This window comes from Moschus berezovskii, chromosome 4, assembly GCF_049115385.1.
Source record: "Moschus berezovskii isolate FMDL1 chromosome 4, NW_MosBer_1.0, whole genome shotgun sequence".
Taxonomy (NCBI): domain Eukaryota; kingdom Metazoa; phylum Chordata; class Mammalia; order Artiodactyla; family Moschidae; genus Moschus; species Moschus berezovskii.
In genome coordinates, this window is record NC_142463.1 from 30,666,174 (window position 1) to 30,681,553 (window position 15,380).

The 15,380-nt window shown below is 38.9% G+C and overlaps 2 pseudogenes; one reads left to right on the top strand and one right to left on the bottom strand.

Moving 5' to 3' along the window:
• LOC148778025 (uncharacterized) overlaps positions 1-15,380 on the top strand; it is a 318,848-nt pseudogene that overhangs the window by 200,319 nt on the left and 103,149 nt on the right.
• LOC129541922 (small nucleolar RNA U3) lies at positions 11,286-11,390 on the bottom strand (annotated as a pseudogene).

The following is a 15,380-nucleotide window of genomic DNA, read 5'->3' on the forward strand; positions in this document are numbered from 1 at the left end:
GTATTCTTGCCTGGAGAATATCATGGGCAGAGAGAAGCCTGGTGGGCTACAATCCATGGGATCACAAAGAGTCTGACATGACTGAGTGACTGACACCACTTTCACTTTAAGAAACGAACACACTCATTATATTGGGTTCCTTGTTGTTTATGAGCAGTAATCTTTATGCTTACTTCCATCACTATAGTTTGTTGCTTTTTTTATCTTCATAGAAACATGATCATACACTGCATGTATGAGTGTGTGTATGTGTAGCTTCTTGTATTCAAGATAATGTTTGAGATTCATCACTTTCTTTGCTATAAAAATACAGTTGAACCTTGAACAAAAGAAGTTTGAACAGCATGAGCCTGTTTATATGAGGATATTTTTAACAAATCAACACTACGGTACAACACAATCCAGGGTTGGTTGAATCCATGGATGCCAAACTGCAGATACAAAGAGCTGACTGTAAAGTTATGCACTTTTTGACTGTGAGGAAGGTCAGCACCCCTAATTCCCACATTGTTCAAGGACTGATCTCCTTTAGGATGGACAGGTTGGATCTCCTTGCAGTTCAAGGGACTCTCAAGAGTCTTCTCCAACACCACAGTTTACAAGCATCAGTTCTTCGGCACTCAGCTTTCTTTATAGTCCATCTCTCACATTCATACTTGACTACTGGGAAAACCATAGCCTTGACTAGACAGACCTTTGTTGGCAAAGTATGTCTCTGCTTTTTAATATGCTGTCTATGTTGGTCATAATTTTTCTTCCAAGGAGCAAGTGTCTTTTAACTTCATGGCTGCAATCACTATCTGCAGTGATTTTGGAGCCCCAAAAAATAAAGTCAGCCACTGTTTCCACTGTTTCCCCATCTATTTGCCATGAAGTGATGGGACCAGATGCCATTATCTTAATTTTCTGAATACTGAACTTTAAGCCAACTTTTTCACTCTCCTCTTTCACGTTCATCAAGAGGCTCTTTAGTTCTTCTTCACTTTCTGCCATAAGAGTGGTGTCATCTGCATATCTGAGGTTATTAATATTTCTCCTGGCAATCTTGATTCCAGCTTGTGCTTCATTTAACCCAGCATTTCTCTTGATGTACCCTGCAAATAAGTTTGGTGACAATATACAGCCTTAATATACTCCTTTCCTGATTTGGAACCAGTCTGTCATAAGCAGAAGCTAATGAATAATATTCAAAGTTGATTTACCAAGAAATAGTAAAACAAATATTATTTAAAGATTGATTTGCATTTAGCACATTTTCATGTACGTTTGGTCAGAAGTATGTTTTCTTTGGAGAGATCTTTATTTAGGTCTTCTGCCTATTTTTTATGTTGGTTTTTTGATTTGAGTTCCATGAGCTATTAGCTATCACCTCACACTGGTCAGAATGGCCATCATCAAAAAAGCTACAAACAATAAATTAGAAAGTTTTTGGAGAAGAGGGAATCTACTTGCACTGTTGGTGGGAATGTAAATTGACACAGCCACTGTGGAGAATACTGTGGAGGTTCCTTAAAAAACTAAAAACAGAAGTACCATGTGACCCACTACTGGGCATATACCCTGAGAAAACAATAATTCAAAAAGACACAGGTTCCCCAGTGTTCATTGCAGTACTATATACAATAACCAGGACATGGAAAAACCCAAATGCCAAATGGCAGATGAATGGGTAAAGAGGATGTAGTACATGTATACAATGGAATATTCAGTTCAGTTCAGTTCAGTCGCTCAGTCGTGTCCGACACTCCGCGACCCCATGAATCACAGCACGCCAGGCCTCCCTGTCCATCACCAACTCCCGGAGTACACTCAAACTCATGTCCACAGAGTCGGTGATGCCGTCCAGCCATCTCATTCTCCGTCGTCCCCTTCTCCTCCCGCCCCCAACCTTTCCCAGTATCAGAGTCTTTTCCAGTGAGTCAACTCGTTGCATGAGGTGGCCAAAGTATTGCAGTTTCAGCTTTAACATCAGTCCCTCCAATGAACATCCAGGATTTGTCTCCTTTAGAATGGACTGGTTGGATCTCCTTGCAGTATAAGGGACTCTCAAGAGTCTTCTCCAACACCACAGTTCAAAAGCATCGATTCTTCGGCGATCAGCCTTCTTCACATTAGTCAGCCATAAAAGGAACAAAATTGGGTCATTTGTAGAGATGTAGATGGACCTAGAGTCTGTTATACCGAGTGAAGTAAGTCAGAAACAAAAACAAATATCATATATTAACACATATACATGGAATCTAGAAAATCAGTGTAGATGAACCTATTTCCAGACAGATGTAGAGAATGGATATGTGGACACAGGAGGAGAAAGGAAGGGTGGGGTGAATTGCATAATTAGGACTGAAATATGCACATTAGTATGTGTGAAATAGACAGCTCTTGGGAAGTTGCTGTATGGCACAAGGAGTTCAGCTCAGCCATTACCTAGATGAGTGGGGTGGGGGAATGGGGGGTGGGAGGTCCGAGAAGGAGGGGCTATATGTATAAATATAGCTGATTCATTTCATTGTACAGCAGAAATTAACACTGTAAAGAACTTATACTCCAATTTTTTAAAAAGGAAAATAAACAATTAAAAACCAGAAAAACACATAATAAATTGCTGTTTCTGGGAGTAAGACTGGACATGAGGATGGGAGAGAAAGAAGGAGAAGAAAACTCTTGGTTTTCATTACTATCCCACTATACAATTTGATTTGTTAGTTATGTGTATATATCACTTTGATGTTTTAAAAAATTATATTCCTTAAAAATATACTATTTATTAAACTCTTACTAAATTACTTCTGGATTGGAGAATGAAGACACTTCCCCAGAAACATAGGCATGACCTAAAACTGCAATGGCAAACTCAAAAATGCTTTCAGGGATTGTATTTTATAATAAAATCACAATAATTTTGTATTCTTCCTCATAATCATGTTCAGTTCAGTTCAGTTCAGTTGCTCAGTCATGTTCGACTCTTTGCAACCCCATGAATCACAGCACACCAGGCCTCCCTGTCCATCACCAACTCCCGGAGTTCACTCAAACTCATGTCCATTGAGTTGGTGATGCCATCCAGCCATCTCATTCTCTGTCACCCCCTTCTCCTCCCGCCCCCAATCCATCCCAGCATCAGAGTCTTTTCCAGTGAGTCAACTCTTCACGTGAGGTGGCCAAAGTATTGGAGTTTCAGCTTTAGCATCAGTCCTTCCAGTGAACACCCAGGATTGATCTCCTTAGTTTAATGTGAAACAATCTTTTGTTTAAGTACTTACATATTTTCTCAAGCCATCAAATAAATTTCATGCACAGGAAGGTCCAGCAGATTTATTCTTTGGCTTCAAGTAGCCCCAGGACAGCCCTGTGAGCCCCCTGGAGCTGTAAGTAACCCATTTTGAGAAGGATATTTCTAACTTGTTAATGCTGCCATAATGGCTAAATATATTATAGCTTCCAGATGGTGTATCTACTTCAGATGTTAGATAGGGAGCATGGGGGAGTGTAATTGGAACAATATTCATTTTGTAATCAGAAGATCTATTTGAATTCAGACTGGGACCTTACTTTGAACAAGTCACTTTAAATCCCATAATTTTGGCCTCCTCAACTATAAAACAGTCCTAATAAATACTGATTTTTGCCTCCTATCCCACAAAGTTGTTCTGTGGCTTATGTGAGAAATTATTTTGCAAACTATGTAAAATTTGTCTCCTAGGGTATTGGCAGAAAATTTGTATGTCAAGTTTTAATACTAATATTTTAACTATAAGTTAGATTCTATGATATGTATTAGCATCTTTATAGTCTCTCTCTGTCTCCTACTCCAAGGAGTTTACATTTGACCAGTGAATGAGTTCCATTTGATAAACATTTATAGCATCCTCTCTATATCAAGCCATGTGCTAGGAAGAAATGTGCACTGTACATTTGGTAGAAATGTCTTTCATGTGAGCATAAATGTTGCTTACTTTCTAAGTTGTGTTTCTTCATGAACTTGTTTTCTTTTTCTGGGCTGCAGTTTCTTTATCTATAAAATGGTTATGTTTGGACTCTGCACATATTTAGGATCTATTGGGGGCTTCCCAGGTGGCATTGGTGGTAAAGAACCCTCCTTCCGATGCAAGAGACGCAAGAAATGCAGGTTCAATCCCTGAGTCAAGAAGATCTTCTGGAGGAGGGCATGGCAACCCACTCCAGTAGTATCACCTGGAGATCCCATGGACAGAGGAGCCTGGTGGGCTACAGTCCATAGGGTTGCAAAGAGTCAAAAACAACTCTGTGCAACTGATCATAGCACGGGATCTATTAAGTTCCAATATACAATATTAACCAGGACTCTTTAAAGTCTTTTTAAAAATATACAGCAATTATTTATTTAGTATGTGCTCCATACTCAATATATGAGTCAGGGTTCAACCTGGAAGCACTCCAAATTGAGCTCAGGGGAAACTGGTTACATGGGTGAAAGGACTAAGAAGCCTAGCATAGGGCAGGGATGGACCCAGATAGAATCATCTAGTGGCTGGAGCAGAAGCACAGCCAGGGAGAGAGACACTGTGGAAGTCAGAGAGGGGGGTGGATAATCTGGATTCTGTTTTCTCCTCGGCCTCTTATCTCCAGCATGTGCCTTCCAGGGCCCAGCCCAGTGGGAAATTCAGGAGTCAGCCCTGGTGATACGAATCAAAAGGTAAGGAATGGATCTGAGCTCAAACAGCACACAGACTGTCCCTCTCACTATGGTGCTTGGCACTCCAAGGAGCTTATGATGCACTGGAGGGAACCAAACTCACAATGATGAAGTCACAAAAATTACAATAATATTTGCACTGTTTCACACATATGTGTCATCTGAAATCTTGAAATTGTCTTCATTTTTCAGATGAGGAAGCTGGATCAGGGAGCTAACTTGCCTAAATTTATGAAGTAAAAATGAAACAAAATTTGATCCTACAACACCTGCCTCCAAAGGATATAATTTTCTTCAGTAAGAATTAGATGTTCTCAGTAAGAGGGGTGTTTCGGAGAGTAGCAAATCTCTATTTCCTCATCTGAGAAATGTGATTTGAAACAGCTCCAGTAGCAATCCTCTAACTTTATAGGCCAGAATCACCTAGGAAAGCTTTATAGAAAAGGTGGGCTCTTTGGGGGTCTTGAAGGATATTTCCGTTACGTTGCTCAGTCGTGTCCGACTCTATGCGACCCCGTGGACTGTAGCCTACCAGGCTTTTCCGTCCATGGGATTCTCCAGGCAAGAATACTGGAGTGGGTTACCGTTTCCTTCTCCAGGGGATCTTCCCGACCCAGGGATCGAACCCGGGTCTCCCACATTGGAGGCAGATGCTTTAACCTCTGAGCCACCAGGGAAGCCCATATTTAGGACTCATGAAAAGGGTAGAAGCAAAGGTCCTTTGTTTTTCCCTCTCTGTGAAATCTCTTCTCACTCTGCAGATTTGATTTGAGTTTTGAACAATGAAATTAATATTGTTTCCAGGAATCCTAACGGGCTGTCCTAAGTCTATGCTTAGCTATGCAAAGCAATTGTCACATCACACATCTCTGGGGTCTTGGGGGCATCCCAGAGAGTGTTCCGAGTTCACCACCCTCCCACCGAGGCCTTGCACCCTGATTAAGGGGTACCAGCATTTAAACATTAGCTCTTGTGGGCAACTGGATCTCTACTGGCCATACATCTGAGAATTCTCAAGAACACTGTTTATTCCTTGAGAAATCTGGAATGAATTAGGGTGAATAAATTGGCTCTCAACTTGGCTGTTTCAAATGGCAGCAAAGAAATAACATATGCTTCTCCCCCTTTTTCTCTTTCTTTCTTTCTTTATGGAAGGGGAAATGAAAACATACCCATATCCACACAAAATTAGATTTGGTCAAACTATGCTTCACTTCTCCAGCAAGTGGAAATCTTTGATCAGAATATTTAGGTGTCTCAGAAGAGTGTTAGGATAGCAAGAAGCCTGGGGAATTCATTCTAATGCATGTCTGCAACCTGTGCAGCATAAATCTAACTTGAACAGCAGTGTCTACAGAGCCAACCTGTAGCTGAGTTGCTAGGGCTACTGATGCAGTAAGCAAACACAACAAAGAATTTTCCCTTCTTAATCCTCTGCAGATATTACCTTTCTCCTCAATGCCAAACATTCATCAGAGAAAACCATATGGAGACTTTGAAACATTGTTCAGAAAGAAATTAGAAGAAAAGGGAGAAATAATTGTGGCATAATTAATCATGATTACACCTGACACATGCCTGATTTTAACTGTTAATCTCAGTTTACAAATAATTAATGATAAGAATGATAGGTGGCAATTTTGAGCACTCTGTTAAGTTCTTAGCATATACTCCCTCGTTTATGTGTAACAATATGTCTCACAATCAAAGTACTGTTATTATCCTCACCTTATAAATGATAAAACTGAGCCTTAGAGAGTTCAAGTAAATTTCCTGAGCTAATGCATTTAGAAAGTTAAGGAGCCAGATTTCAACATTAAGTTTATCTGTCTCACCCAGCGCTTAACCATCATTCTATACACTGTATGATGACAAGGAGATGTGCTGCCCAGATCTCCCTTCAAAAATGGATTTGTTGCCCCAGCTGCTGGGGTACTACCAGCAGACAGAATTCAGCTGTCAGCTCCTTTGGGGGTCAACCCAGCTGCAGAGTTCTGCCTTCTTCAAGGTCAAATTTTTCCCAGGGCTGCTCACATCCAATGACTAATGGCAGTCCTAGATACATGAGTACTTAGTATTCATCATGGTTAAGCTGGAGCCTTTCCTGTCATTTGGTGTATGACCAGAACATTATTCCAAGGTGTGCAGTGTGATGCCTTTGGAACCTGAAAATTTCTGCCAAGTGTTTTTGCTTCTTTCTTTATGGTAACAGGTACAAGATTCAGGAATTTGTCTTTTAATTGGAGTGCATGGCCTAGCATGCCCTGATCACTGTATCTCTAATGTATAACATTGGATCTAATGTATTACAAGTGTGAACTGGATCCCTAAAGTACTCCACTAAAGTGTCAAAATTCTGAATCTTTGTTAAGGTTTATTTCCCATCTTTTGGAGTACTTTTGTCTTCCCAGGTCGTCCATTGTACCGAATACTTGTTGCTCATTCCACTCAATCTGCATGATGTCATCAATATGATGTTACATGGTATATCCTTGACATTCAAATATCTTTAGACTATATTATAATGGAAAACAGACAAATTAACATGGACTTGGCAAAATTATACACAAATATTTCATCTTTTCCATGTGAATACTAATTTTAAAAAATCTTTTCTGATTGGAATAGTAAAGAGCACTTTCACTCAGTAAAAGTCGAGTTTACTGAGTCCCACAGCAACAGCATTGGGGCCATGTCTTGACTGAGCTTGCAGTAGTCTACAGTCACTTTCCAGAATCTAACTGTTTTCAGCAGATACCATGTTAGTGAATTCATATGATAGAGTCCTCTACTCCTACATCCTTGGGATCCTTAATATGACACTAATCTCCTCCTTCCCAAAGTAAGGTGATACTGTTTGTGATTTGCTATCATAGGGTGAGATGGGCTTTGCCAGAGTCTTCTTAGTTTCTCTAATATGATAGCTCTTATCTCAGGGACCCAGGATAGGGGTTACCCTAACTGCCAAGAATGTCAACCTATTTATACATTCAGAGGCTGGGGAAATGACCACCAGGTGGGCCTGTGAACCAGTGGACTGATTGTTAGCCAAACTTTGGCCAGGATTCCATTTGAAGGGCTCTTGTATTTCTCCACTGTAATAGGTGATCTGTGATAATTCTCTGTCTTTTAGAGTTTCCCTTTTCCTAATCAATGAAATAAGTGGCTGAAGTTTGTTTCCCTTTGGGGAAAGCCTGTGTTAATTAACACAGTATACACTTGCTTTGGTATGGCAAGGTCTTTCCTCACAGTGACTGAGCCACATCTTCAAGTTAACAAGTTATAAGCTGAAAAACTGCCTCTGGTATGGGAACTAGGCAAGGGATTAGAACATTTAATTAGGGCGGTCTCCTTCAGTCTCTTGCTCTTTTATTCTTGCTTTCTTTGCATTGTGCATATTATATATATTAAGCTTATATTGTATATATTAAGCTTAAATGGTATGCTCATTGACCGCCCATCTATTTGCCCATCGGATGTGGTGTTTTATTAATAATCTCAATAATTCTCTATAACTCAACCATTCCTATCTGCTATTTAAATTTTACAAGTAATATGATAACTGCAAACTTGAGACTTCGAGTAGTTAACAACTACCACCTGACCTCTATTGCTCCATTTCAGGATGGAGTATAGCATTATTTACATTACTCCAACAAACCAACCTCTGTGACAAATCTATAGGTATTCAATAGCACAGAGGCTTTCTTACCTTGTCAGACAAGAGAGACCCTTTGTTCTATGGGATCCCTGAATAGTAAAGCAGAATTATAGACTGAAAATGAGTCCTTTTTCTTCCAATTGTCCCAAAGAGATAGGCATCAAGTCTGTCCTTTTCTGGAGCCAATTGCTAATGGTTCCCACTTTTGCATAATTAGTTAAAAAACAGGAGCCAAGTAGAATACTGCTTCAAATTGGAGATGGTTGATATTCAGGAAAAGGTTTGAATCTTTTCAAAAATAAAAATAAAAATGCACAGAAAAAATTACAGGCCAATATCCCTGGTGAACATACATGCAAAAGTTCTCAACAAAATGTTAGCAATCTGAATTCAACAATACATTTAAAGGATCTTACACCATGATCAAATGGTATGTAAGGATGGTTTAATACCTACATATCAATCAATATGATATAGCACATAACAAAATGAAGGATCATATTATCATCTCAACGCAGAGAAAACATTTGACAAGATACAACAACCATTCATTCCCAAACACTCAGCAAACTAGGTAGGAAGGGAATATGCTTCAACATAATAAAGCTCATTTATGACAAGTCCACAGCTAACAATGTAATAATAAAAAGTTGGAAACATTTCCTGTAAGATCAGTAGCAAGACAAGGGTGCTCACTCTTACCACTTTTATTCAATCTAGTACTAGAAGTCCTGGGCAAAGCAAGATGCAAGAAAAAGAAATACAAGTCATCCAAATCAGAAAGAGGTAAAATTGTCTCCATTTGTGGATGACATGATATAAATAAAAAATAAAGAAAATAAAAAAGTGTTACAACTAATAAATTCAGTAAAGTTTCAAGATAAAAAAATCAATATGCAAAAATCAGTAGTATTTTTGTACATTAACAATAAACTATCAGGAATGAAAGTGATCCCATTTACAATTGCATGCTGCTGCTGCTGCTAAGTCACTTCAGTCGTGTCCGACTCTGTGCGACCCCACAAAATGCCTTTGAATAGCTTTAACCAAGGAAGCTAAAGATATGTATGCTGAAAACTATAACACATCAATGAAAGAAATAGAAGAAGGAACAAGTAAATGGAAAAATACTCTATGCTTATGGATTGCAAGAATTAATGTTGTTAAGATATCCATACTCACAAAGCAATCTACATGTTCAGTGTAATCCCTACCACAATTGTACTTTTCACACAAATAGAACAAATAATCTTAAAATTTGTATGGAATCATAAAAGACCTGAAATAGCCAAAACAATCTTGAGGCAAAAGAACAAGCCTGGAGGTATCACATTTGCTGATTTCAATCTGTATTACAAAATCATTGTGATGAAAGCAGTATAATATCGGCATAAAAGCAGACACAGAGATCAATAGAACAGAATAGAGAGCCCAGAAATAATCTCACGCATATATGGTCAATTAATTTATAATGAGCCAAGAATATATGGTGGGCTTCCCTCATAGCAGGAGACCCCGGTTCAAAAGATCCCCTGGAGAAGGGATAGGTTACCCACTCCTGTATTCTTGGGCTTTCCTTGGGACAGGATACTCTCTTGGGAACATTGCCTAGTCACTTGCAAAATAATGAAACTGTACCCATATTATACAACATACACAAAAATCAACTCAAAATGAGTTAAAGACTTAAATTTAAGACCTGAAATGGTAAAAATCCTGGAAGAAAAATATAAGGAATAAGCTCCTTGACTATAGTCTTGGCAATGATTTCTTAGATTTGACACTAAAAGCAAAGGCAAGAGAGAAAATTTTAAAAAATGGGGCTGCAACAAAGTAAGCAGCTTCTGCACAGTAAAGGAAGTCATGAAGAAAATAAAGAGGCAGCCTACAGAATGAGAGAAAACAGTTGCAGATCATATATCTGATAAAAGGTTAATATCCAAACTATGTAAAGAACACACAAAACTCAACAGCAAAAAAAAAAAAAAAATTTAAAAATGAGCAGAGAAACTAACCGACATTTTCAAGGAAGATGTACAAATGGCCACAGGTGCATGAAAAGGTGTTCAGCATCACTAATCAACAGGAAAATGCAAATAAAACCATAATGATATATCAAGTCACACCTGTTAGAAAGGCTATCTTCAAGAAGACAAGAGGTAAGTACAGGCAAGAATCTAGAGAAGAGGGAACACTTGTATACTGTTGCTGGAAATGTAAATTGGTACAGCCATTATGGAAAACAGTATCAAACATCCTCAAAAATATAAAAACAGAACTGCCATATGACTTAGCAATCCCATTCCTGAGTATATGTCCAAAGGAAATAAAAACAGGATCTTGAAAATATACCTGAACTCCCAGGCTCAGTGCAACATTATTTACAGTAGCAAAGATAGGGAAACAACCTAAGTGTCCATCAATAGATGAGTGGATAAAGCAGATATGACATGTATGTGTGTGTGTATCTCTTGCATACCAATAGAATATTATTTAGCCATGAGAAAGAAAGAAATTCTGCTGTTTGTGACATGTTAGACCCTGAGCCCTGAAGGCATTTTGCCAAGTGAAATAAGCCAGAGAAAGACAAATACTACATGCTGTCATCTATATGAGGGATCTAAAGAAAAAAGTCAAATTCATAGAAACTTAGAATAGAAAAGTATTTGCCAGGGACTAGCGGATGGTAGAAATAGGGAGAGCTTGGTAAAAGACTACAAACTCAGCCATAATATGAATACATTCTGAGGATCTAATGTATAACAAGTGTGAAAGTGTGAAATTTGCTCAATCATTTCCAACTCTTTGCAACCCCATGGACTATACAGCCCATGGAATTCTCCAGGCCAGAATACTGGAGCAGAGAATACTGGAGCCTTTCCTGTCTCCAGGGGATCTTCCCAACCCAGGTATCGAACCCACGTCTCCTGCATTGCAGGCGGATTCTTTACCATCTGAGCTACAAGGGAAGCCCAATGTATAACATGGTGACTATAATTGACAATACTATACTGTGTAGCAAACTATAGAAATGATCCCTGAAAGTATAGTCATTACTTTGCCAACAAAGGTCCATCTAGTCAAGACTATGGTTTTTCCAGTGTTCATGTATGGATGTGAGAGTTGGACTGTGAAGAAAGCTGAGTGCCGAAGAATTGATGCTTTTGATGTTGGAGAAGACTCTTGAGAGTCCCTTGGACTGCAAGGAGATCCCACCAGTTCATTCTAAAGGAGATCAGTCCTGGGTGTTCACTGGAAGGACTGACACTAAAGCTGAAACTCCAATACTTTGGCCACCTCATGCAAAGAGCTGACTCACTGGAAAACACTCTGATGCTGGAAGGGATTTGGGGCAGGAGGAGAAGGGGAAGACAGAGGATGAGATGGCTGAATGGCATCACCGACTCGATGGAGGTGAGTTTGAGTGAACTCCGGGAGTTGGTGATGGACAGGGAGGCCTGGCGTGCTGTGATTCATGGGTTTGCAAAGAGTCGGACAGGACTGAACGACTGAACTGAACTGATACTGTGTAGTTGACATTTGCCAGAAGATTAGAATTAAAAATTCTTATAAAAAATAAACATGTGAAGTGATAAATATGTTAATTAAGTTGATGGAAGGGAGGAAACTTCACCATGTATATGTATATAAAATCATTTTGATGTATACTTTAATTATCTTACACATTTATTTGTCAATTATACCTCAATAAATCTAAAAATAGTCTTGTTAAACATTTAAAATAAATGTTTGTGAAAAATGCACAAATTAAAAAAATATGTAAAAACTAACTACATTTGAAATTTAAGATTGGTTCCAAAATTCAAACTTTTGTATTAAAATCAAATTGTTTGATAGCTGTAATTCTACTTGAGTAAATAGAGGACCCAAAAATCCCCTTCTTTCAGAGTTATCTTTTGTTGGATAAGCCCTGAATCTCATTAAGGAGGGATGGTTTCCCCAGAGTCATCTTAACAAGGTGGGAACTCATCACATTAGCATTTGTTTATTAATAATCTTCATTCTCCACTTACCTGCAAACTCCTTAAGATAAAGCTTATATCTATACTGTTCATCTCTTTTTCACCATGTCTAGGATAGTGCCTGGAACCTGGTCTAGCAAAATGCCTATAAATATTTATTTATTCATTAATTAATTCATTTGCTATTCAATAAATACTGGATGAGCAAACAAGAGACACATAGATTAATATGTTTCATCAGGTCAAATTTAGATTCTTAGTCATCCATTACATACTGGCTCTCTTCTCTCCTTCTCAGTCACAAGTAGATATTATCTCTTTAGCCCTTTAGATGGAAGAAACTTCAGAGGCCCCTTCACCACATATATATATATAAAATCATTTTGATGTACACTATCTTACAATTTTACTCAGGGAGCCACAAGAGGAAGGACTACATTAAATGTGAGCAATTGGGAATCCTGCCCACCTCAGGACACTGATACTGTTTTAATGAGATAGACCCATATCTACTTCCTTTGTTCCATCTGTCTCCTTCCTATATCATATATCTCTATTGAATACTCAATTACAGTAATTTCCATTTTTCTTTCAATGGTTTATTATTTGCTCTGTTAGATTATGAGAACCTAAAGGGAAGAAAAATCATCTTTTTGGTTTGCCCAATGCTCATAATTCAGTTTTGATTTCTTTTCTGATTCATGGGTTATTTTATTTAGTTTTTATTCATGGATAATTTTAGAAGTATATTGTTTAATTTCCAAATATTTGGGAATATGTAAAGCTATCTTATGTTCAGTTCAGTTCAGTTCAGTCGCTCAGTCGTGTCCAACTCTTTGCAACCCCATGAATCAAGGTACGCCAGGCCTCCCTGTCCATCACCAACTCCGAGAGTTCACTCAAACTCATGTCCATCGAGTCGGTGATGCCATCCAGCCATCTCATTCTCTGTCGTCCCCGTCTCCTCCCGCCCCCAATCCCTCCCAGCATCAGGGTCTTTTCTAGTGAGTCAACTCGTCGCATGAGGTGGCCAAAGTATTGGCGTTTCAGCCTCAGGATCAGTCCTTCCAATGAACACCCAGGATCGATCTCCTTTAGAATGGACTGGTTGGATCTCCTTGCAGTCCAAGGGACTCTCAAGAGTCTTCTCCAGCACCACAGTTCAAAAGCATCAATTCTTTGGTGATCAGCTTTCTTCACAGTCCAACTCTCACATCCATACATGATCACAGGAAAAACCATAGCCTTGACTAGACGGACCTTGGTTGGCAAAGTAATGTCTCTGCTTTTTAATATACTATCTAGGTTGGTCATAACTTTCCTTCCAAGGAGTAAGCGTCTTTTAATTTCATGGCTGTAATCAGCATCTGCAGTGATTTTGGAGCCCAAAAATATAAAGTCTGACACTGTTTCCATTGTTTCTCCATCTATTTCCCACGAAGTGATGGGACCAGATGCCATGATCTTTGTTTTCTGAATGTTGAGCTTCAAGCCAACCTTTTCACTCTCTTCTTTCACTTTCATCAAGTGGCTTTTTAGTTCCTCTTCACTTTCTGCCATAAGAGTGGTGTCATCTGCATATCTGAGGTTATTATTTCTCCCGGCGATCTTGATTGCAGCTTGTGCTTCTTCCAGCCCAGCATTCCTCATGATGTACTCTGCATATAAGTTAAATAAGCAGGGTGACAATATACAACCTTGACGTACTCCTTTTCCTATTTGGAACCAGTCTGTTGTTCCATTTCCAGTTCTCACTGTTGCTTCCTGACCTGCATACAGGTTTCTCAAGAGGCAGGTCAGGTGGTCTGGGATTCCCATCTTTTTCAGAATTTTCCACAGTTTATTGTGATCCACACTGTCAAAGGCTTTGGCATAGTCAATGAAGCAGAAATAGACGTTTTTCTGGAACTCTCTTGCTTTCTCCATGATCCAGCAGATGTTGGCAATTTGATCTCTGGTGCCTCTGCCTTTTCTAAAACCTGCTTGAACTTCTTATGTTATTGATGTCTAATTTGGTGCCCCCAAGCCAGAGGAAATACTCTGTATGATTTTAATCCTTTAAAACTTTTTTAAAGAATAATTCTATAGTCTGGCATATTTTATATCTTGGTGAATTAATATGTACAGTTGAAATGAATGTGTTTTATGTTGTTGTTAGGTGAAGTGTTTTATAAATTGTCAAATTGGTTAAAAATGTTTTGTAGATTTTTTATATCTTTACTTACTTTCTGTCTACTACTCTATATAAATTACTGAGAAAGAAGTTTTGAAGTTCTATTGGTTTTGCTTATATATTTTGAGCTTTTCTATAAGCTGCTAAGTCACTTCAGTCATGTCCAACTTTTTGCTATCCCTCAGACTGCAGCCCACCAGGTTCTTCTGTCCACAGGATTCTCCAGGCAAGAATCCTGTAGTGGGTTGCCATTTCCTTCTCTGTAAGGTACATACACATTTAATAGTCATGTTCTTGTAATGAATTAAGGTTTTTATCATTATAAAATGTTCCTTTTTATCCCTGACTCTATTTCTTGTGCTGAAATCTTTGTCTGTTATTACCATAGCCAATCCAGTTTTTGTAGGCTTAGTGTTTGCATGGTATATCTTTTTACTTTCAATCTACCTCTGCATTTATATTTAAAGTAAGTGTCTTATTAGATATGCAGTTTGGTCTATATTCTCCAATCTGATACCTTCCACATCTTAATTGGACTTTGTTGGAAATTCACATATAACGCAGTTATTGGCATGCATGCATGTGTGCTAAGTCACTTCAGTCCTGTCTGACTCCTTGGGACCCTACGGACTGTATAGACTTCCAGGCTTCTCTGTCCATGGGATTCTCCAGGTAAGAATACTGGAGTGGGTTGCCATGCCCTTAATCAGGGGATCTTCCCTACCCAGGAATCGAACCTTCATCTCCCACAGCTCCTGTATTGGCAGGCGGGTTCTTAACCATTAACGCCACCTGGGAAGCCCCAATTATTGGCATGTGTACATGTGTGCTAAGTTGCTTCAGTCATTGCTTTGTGGGTTGTGCGACCCTATAGACTGTAACCCACCA